Below are 8,315 nucleotides of genomic sequence, written 5' to 3' on the forward strand. Positions count from 1 at the left end.
GAGAATGCTGATATTTTTGTTTTATCAGGCTGTTGGGCTGGTTGGGTTTAAGTAGCAAATTCCCATCAGTCTTCTGTGGTGGTGGTTTTAATGCCAGCTTTGTTTTCCAGACTTTTTTAATGCTATTTAGATCTGTCCCATGTGTGTACCACCCAATGGCAAGTCTGGAACCTGGGTGGTGGCTTGTCTCAATTCCAGTTTCACAGTCTTTGGTACTCTGTTTGTGATACGATCTTGACATATGCAATTCAGGAGTGAGCTCAGGAGTTCATAAACAACATTTTGGGTTTCCTTTCCTAAGCTCCATCTGTTTGATATCTCCAGTGCTTCCCTGTTTCCTGGCTTCTCCCTTTTTGATCCTCCAAGCAAAAGTTGGGGTTTAACTTACCCTACTCTGCCATACACTTACTGCAACTGTGCCTTCATCTGAATTCAAGTGGTAAGAGGACAGAGAGAGAAAAAAAGCAATTGGGGTTTTCCCCATTCTCTTGGGACTACACCTCTTCTGATTGGAGAGGATGGTTCCCCTTCTTCAGAGTTGTAGGTTCCCACTCTGTGGTCATTCCCACTCTTTAAGCCAGACCTGATGATTTCCCCTGAAGCGTCCTCTGTCCATGCTGACAAACACTTCTGGGCTTTAGGCTGCCTTGAAGTCAGCTTAGGAATTACTGGAGGGGGAAATAGTAAACTGCCCGGTTTGCATTCTGGTCATTTCCCTCAATCCACCTGCTACTGCTACTATCGCAGCCCTTAAAAAGCTGCTGCATGCATCCTTCTCGGGTCTTTCACAGCTGCAATTAGTGGGAGAGAGGAGCCATGGTTTCCTCCCCAGGGACTTCTGTTGTGTGTACGTTACCAAGCTGTTACCTGTATTCTGTACCTCTCAGTGCTCTTAATCTCCTGATCACTTTCTTAATTTATTTCATTATATTCACTTATCTCATTTTTATCTTCTAGGTTACTGTGCTTTCTGTAATATCTGTTCCTCCATTGTACTTCTTTTGTCTTTATTACTGTTGTGATTTTTCTTTTACTTCTATTTCTTTTCTGAGTTCTATTAATTCTCATTTTCATCCCTGCTATTGTCTGGTCAAATCATTACTGAATTATTGTATTTTCTACTTTACAGTGTTTTTAGTGGCAATTGCTTCATATTTTTAAGTTCCTGGTGGTATCTTTGGATATATGTTTTTATTCAATTCGTGAAAATATATTTCTGATTAGTGTTTTCTATAGAAATCATTCATCCTATTTTTATGTTTAAAAGTATATACTATCTCTATTTAAATATTGTGTTCATTGCTTTTTTAACTTATATTTGAATGAGTTAAATTTTTCTCTATCAGTTATTTGCAGAAATTTCCTGTTGAGACTGGGTAATGGAGGGACAAGAATAGCCTTCTGTGGTGTGCAGTTCAAGGGTTCCCTTTCCTGTTTCTAGAAAGATAGGCCCTATCCTTCAAATATGATGTTTTTAAATATGTGTGCCTCCCCAAACCCATGCGAGTTCAAGAAAGAAGGCTTGGTCCCTTCACTGAGCACTGCCAAGGGACCCAGCCAGTGTCTTTCAGTGTCATCTCCTCACTTCCAAATGGGTTATTTCTGAGTTCTGCTACGCGTAAGACCCTGTAACTACACCTTCTTCCACGGAGCTCTTACTGAAGAGCTTTCTGTGCCTCTGCTGCCTTTGGACACATGTGCACATAGTTTTGAGTTTGAAGCATTTTTCTGTCTCCTGTATTGCTGAAAATTAGATTTTAATTCCCTTTGTTGTTCGATGTTCTTTATGGTTTGCTGTTCTTTATAGTTTCAAAAATGAAAAATTGGAATATATATATATATCACTTGAGGTCCTCAACTACTTAACTACTGAAAGATATGTACTTCCTTGAGAAGAGAGAGTATCTCAGAAGGAAGGCATGGGATGTCAAGAGTACAAAAATATATAAATACGTTGTTCACTTTAATTAATTTTTTGTTTAAGGGATTTGATTAGCCACTATAAGGAAACAATCATAACAACCATTTTTAAGATTTTAAAGAAAATTTATAGCCCTAGCTGGTTTGGCTCAGTGGATAGAGTGTCGGCCTTCAAACCAAAGGGTTCTGGGTTCCATCCTGGTCAAGGGCACGTACCTTGGTTGTAGGCTCCTCCCTGCTTGGGGATCCTGCAGGAGGCAATCAATTGATTTTTCTCTCACATCGATGTTTCTCTATGTCTTTCCCTCTCTCTTCCACTCTCCCTAAAAATCAATGGAAAAATATCCTTGGGAGAGGATTAACAAAAAAAAATTAACAAACAAAAAAAAGAAAATTTATAGTTTTGTGATTTAAAAATATAAAGTTAAACACACACACAAAAGAAATACAATGGGTAGCTTCTAATTCAGAAAAGGGGGGGAAGTACAGTCAAACCTTGGTTCTCAAATGTCTCCCATCTCAAGCAATTCAGTTCTTGACCAAGTTAACAGAAAAAAATGTCCTGGTTGTCGAAAAAAAACAGGTGTTGACCCAACAACCCTTTTATGCTGATACCTATATGATCAGTCATTCATCTCTCAGGCGACAAACAAAAGAGAGAAGCACGAGTATGAGTCAGTGGTGGTGTTAACATCTCAGGAAATTGTACTGCGAATATTTTCATGGTTTTTTCTTTGCTTTTGTTGCTGCTTATTATTACTAAATACTGCTTATTATCACCATGGGTCCTAAGAAGGTTAGTGATAGCAGCAAAGTGAAAAGAACTATAGCAAAAAAGAGGCACAGCCTGGGAGGGACTGTTAAGATTAAGATCTTGGTAAAAACAATTCATTTCTCACTGGTTAGAAATACAAACAAGCAGCAGGTTGTATAAGTTATAGTAGATTAAGGAAATTGATAGGACTGGTAGCTCTTATCCTTTTGGATGCATCCTTTCCTGAAGAACCTGATAAAAGTTGAAAACTCTCCAGAGAAATCTCATCTACAGGAAATTTGCATCCAATTTCAAGGGATTCACAGATACAATAAAACTTATGAATAAGGGGGGAAACTCACAAAAACAGGGGCCTGGAATATATTTTTTTCAGGCCTTCTGGGCCACAAAGTAGGTCATTTGGATTACCCCACCTCCTTGAGCAACACAATTGATCTGAGACAAGTCTTCTGAAACCACAAATAGCATAGAAAAGACTGGGGACATTCCTACTGAATGGAGACCACCTCAGAAACCTTCTTGAAAGTGATGAATGTAGAGATGCTCAAACCATTTTAGGCAAACTTAGTAGTAAAAGAAATTCTGCTTGTGACTTTAGAAAGAATAAAACCCTCTAGTCAGACCTTGGGGATGGTTTCCGAGCCATTCAGTAGTTCACACATGAAATCCAAGAGGTATCAACCCTGCTCTGTAACTTTGGTTTGCACAACTCATTGTCTTTTTAAAAATATATATATATATTTTATTGATTTCAGATAGGAAGGGAGAGGGAGAGAGAGAAACATCAGTGATGAGAGAGAATCATTGATCAGCTGCCTCCTGCATCCCCTACACCGGGGATTGAGCCTGCAATCCAGGCATGTGCCCTGACTGGGAATTGAACCATGACCTCTTGGTTCATAGGTCAATGCTCAACCACTGAGCCATGCTGGCCAGGTCAACTCACTGTACTTAAACAGAAGAAATGGTGGTGGGTTCAGTGTGGGGAAGTTCAGTTTCTAGATCATGCTTTAACGATGCCAAAAGTAATATGGACATTTTTAGAAATACTATATTGAGGATAACAGCAACTATGGTATAGAAATAGCACAGTGAGGATATAGGTATATAAAACCTGTAATTCACAGCCTTGTGATTCAAAGCAAAATATATCACTCATGGACTTTTAATGGGTACTAACTTGCACTTGGTTACAGGCTTCTAGGTTATAAGTATTGAGCTTATTAGCACAAGCTCATTGGAATAGGAGCCCAACAATCATGATAGGCTTTGGAACTTCATGAGCTTTTAAGAATTTCTGTTCAAAAAATAAATTCCTACTTTCCACCCAATTTTTCTGTAAACCTAAAATTGCTCTAAAAATAAAATCTATTAATTTTAAAATGTTATAGTCTAGATATAAATAATATTCTTTTAAAAAAAAAAACTTGGAATCAGTGTGTTTTTTGTTAAATAGTTATAAAACTAAACTAGATTTGTCTTTAGAAAGAATTTAAGGAAACCTAACTTATGAAGTATGTACTTCTTAAAATGAAGATGAATTACTATTCCTGGTTAGACAAATCAGAAGAGGGTGTTAAACTGAGTGAGCATGAAAAAAGAAATACTTTCTTTAGGAGACGTGCTTTGGAGGACAATTGGAAGTGACTGAAATGCACAACAAGGAGGGGAACCAGTGATGTTTCACTGCCCTGCCGGGGAGCAGTGTTGCTCTATTTTTGCTTTTATGTAATTAACATAATTAAAATGCCCTCAATGGCAAAGTAGTTTGGAGAATTGACTACGTATATGGTTACTCTCAAGCAGGTTATAGGTAAAAACAGTTTTGTATTTTTGACACAACTACAAATCAACAACTTTCAAAAGAATCCCAACCATCCACTGGCTCAGGTCAGATATATTTTCCATTCAGATGTGTGTTTGATACCATAAGGCCTTAGATAGTTCCAGAAGTGACTGTTGTCCTGGATACTCCCAGGAACACCAGTTACCATGCTTAGAATGTTGCAATAACTCTCCTATATATTACCTACAACTAAAAATATAATGATGGTTACTTTATAGTGTCTCTGGAATTGTGAATGATAACCTGACCTAGAATTCCTGCAAACAGAGAGGGGAAATACTTAAACGAAAAAGCCTGAATCACATAGTTAATAAAGATTGGTTGTTAACATGCAATCTACCTTCTCTTTATCATTCAGGTAGTGTTAGGTACACTGAGAAGGCATCACAGGCCGGAGTTTTCTCCTCCTGGAGCCGCTTGTCAAATTTTTCTGATATGTCAGGAAAATGTTATAGTTGAGCATATTCCAGAGGGCCCTTTAAATTAATAAATATAGCTCTAATGAAACAGTCACTCAGAATGAAAGCTGGGAGGACACAATTTTCCACCTGAGTTGGTGGATGGTTGGGATTCTTTTGAAAACTGTTGATTTGCAGTTGTGATTTGCAGCAATAAAGGAATAATTAATGAGGATCTCACCGAAACCGGTTTGGCTCAGTGGATAGAGCGTCGGCCTGCGGACTGAAGGGTCCCTGGTTCGATTCCGGTCAAGGGCATGTACCTTGGTTGCGGGCACATCCCCAGTGGGTGGTGTGCAGGAGGCAGCTGATCGATGTTTCTCTCTCATGTTTCTAGCTCTCTATCCCTCTCCCTTCCTCTCTGTAAAATATCAATAAAATATTTAAAAAAAATGAGGATCTCTGCCAAGATCCTTATCAGCACCTTTCAAAACTGCACAGCGTCATCCTGGATATAGCACTGGCCCTGAAGTGTGCAGGTTTGATTCCCAGTCAAGGGCGCATACCTAGGTTGCAGGTTTGATCCCCCCAGAGGCAACCAATTGATGTGTCTCTCTCGTGTTGAAATTTCTCCCCCCACCCCCGCCTCCTCCCTCCCAATGGAAAAAATATCCTCAGATGAGGATATAAACACACACACACACACACACACACACACACACAAGAAGAAAAGGCACAACCTCTGTAGAGCCAAGTATTGCGTAGTACAGATCATGTTCTCCAATATTGTCCACAGAAAATCCTACAGGAGCAGATTCTCAGAGGCGGATGTTGAGAAAATCTTCCAGGGGCCAAGAGATTTAATGAAGAAGGAGGCTGACAACTCCAGTATTTCATCATGAGTTCATTAAGGGGACTTACATACGAGGCACATCTTGAGTGGTGGCCAGACGACCTCTATGCCTGGGCCTTTGCTAAAGAATTTGGCAGGTGCTAAAGAATTACATAGAACAGGGCAAGATGGACAGGGTCCTGGAGTGTGACTCATCCCAGATGAGTGAAAATGCCTCATCATGCTTGCCCAGGGCAGGGGGCAGGGTAATGGCCTGTTCCAGGAAGCAGCACACCCGAGGGGCATAGGGCAGGAGTAGACCAGTCTCTGGGATGTACTGCAGGAAGCAGTCGCTGTTCTGGCTGGAATCTAGCTTGAGGGTCCTGCAGTGGCCACATCATGGAACAGTCTCTCCTCCACAGCAGAGATGCTGCTTCTTCTTTTCTACTTTTTATTTTGAGAGTACGTTTATTAAAGCTGAGGGCAGTAAAACAAGGAAAGGTTTAGAATAGAAGCAATAGGAGAGAGCCTCGGCAGGGCTGCTTTAAGTCACAGGGAAGTCAGAGAAAAGGGGCCTTGAGGACAGGGTCAAGGGTTTAACCCGAGACGAGCTGCTGCTGTCCAGTGCTCCCCTGGTTACAAGTCTTGTGAGGACCCTTAGAACTTAGGAGAAAAAGCACACCTGAGGAAGAAGGGGAAGAAAGGCGTGGGTGTGGACATGTTCCCCAGAGGGAGTGTGCCCAGAAATGCTTAACATAAATTATTTTCTCAATGTGGGAGGTAAAGACAAACAGGTCTAACTGTGACTTGGTACTTTCTTTTTTTTATTTATTGTCTAAGGTATTACAAATAGTAGTACATATGACTCCTTTTTTTTTTTTTTTTTTTTGCCCATTGACCTTCCCCTGGCCTCCGCTACCACCCCCTGCCCTGCACTTGCCCTCACCGCCCCCCCTGCAGTGTCTTACTTCTATTGGTTGTGCTTATATGCATGCATACAAGTCCTTCGGTTGATCTCTTACCCTCCAACCCTCCCCTGCCTTCCCTCTGTAGCTTGACCATCTGTTCGATGCCTCTTTGCCTCTGTCTATTTTTCTTCAACAGTTTATAATGTTCTTTATATTCCACAAATGAGTGAGATGACTTGGTACTTTCTTCTGTGTTCATGAAAGATAACATTAGTTAAGCAATACGGAGCCCAGGCTGCTGAGGCTCAGAGGGTTGGAACATCATTGCAGGCACCAGAAGATCATGGGTTCGATTTCCTGTCAGGACACATGCCTAGGTTGCAGATTTGATCCAAGGCCCAGGTGCATACAGGAGGCAACTGATCAGTGTTTCTCTCACACGTTGATATATCTCTCTTTCTCTCTCTCCTTCTCTCTCTCTCCTTTCCTCCTTCTCTTAAATCAATAAAAATTTTAATTCAATACTGAGTGATTATATGAAGACCTCAACAAATGAGCCACTCCCCTTTTTATGGTTACTGCACTAGCTTTTTACTAGTAAAGTCATTAAATGATAAATATGAACTATATCAAACACACAAAAGAATATAAGCATTTTATATAAATCTCACAAGACAAATCTCATTACTGTCTTATATCTTCTTTTTTTATTTTTTTTATTAAGGTATTATATGTGTACATATCTTACCATTGCCCCCCCCACCCCACTCCCATACATGCCCTCACCCCCCAATGTTTTGCATCTGTTGGTTACTCTTATATGCATGCATATAAGTCCTTCAGTTGATCTCTTATTTCCCCCACCTCTCCCTAACCTTACCGCTGTAATTTGACAATCTGTTTGATGCTTTACTGCCTCTGTATCTATCTTTTTGTTCATCAGTTTATAATGTTTTTCATTATCCCCAAATGAGTGAGATCATGTGGTATTTTTCTTTCATTGACTGGCTTATTTCACTTAGCATAATGTTCTCTAATTCCATCCAGGTGCCTACAAATGGTAGTAATTCCTTCTTTTTTATGGCAGCATAGTATTCCATTGTGTAGATGTACCATAGTTTTCTGATCCAGTCATCTGCTGACGGGCACCTAGGCTGTTTCCAAGTCTTAGCTATTGTAAACTGTGCTGCTATGAACATAGGGGTGCATATATCCTTTCTGATTGGTGTTTCTAGTTTCTTAGGATATATTCCTAGGAGTGGGATTACTGAGTCAAATGGGAGTTCCATTTTCAGTTTTTTGAGGAAACTCCATACTGTTCTCCACATTGGCTGCACCAGTCTGCATTCCCACCAGCAGTACATGAGGGTTCCTTTTACTCCGCATCCTCGCCAACACTTGTCGTTTGTTGATTTGTTGATGATAGCCATTCTGACAGGTGTGAGATGGTACCTCATTGTCGTTTTGATTTGCATCTCTCGGATAATTAGTGACTTTGAGCATGTTTTCATGTGTCTCTTGGTCTTCCTGCTGTCATCTTTCGAAAAGATTCTATTTAGGTCCGTTGCCCATTTTTTTATTGGATCATTTATCTTCCTTTTATTAAGTTGTATAAGCTGCCTGTAGATGTTGGAGA

Source organism: Plecotus auritus (genome assembly GCF_963455305.1).
Source record: "Plecotus auritus genome assembly, chromosome: 7".
NCBI lineage: Eukaryota > Metazoa > Chordata > Mammalia > Chiroptera > Vespertilionidae > Plecotus > Plecotus auritus.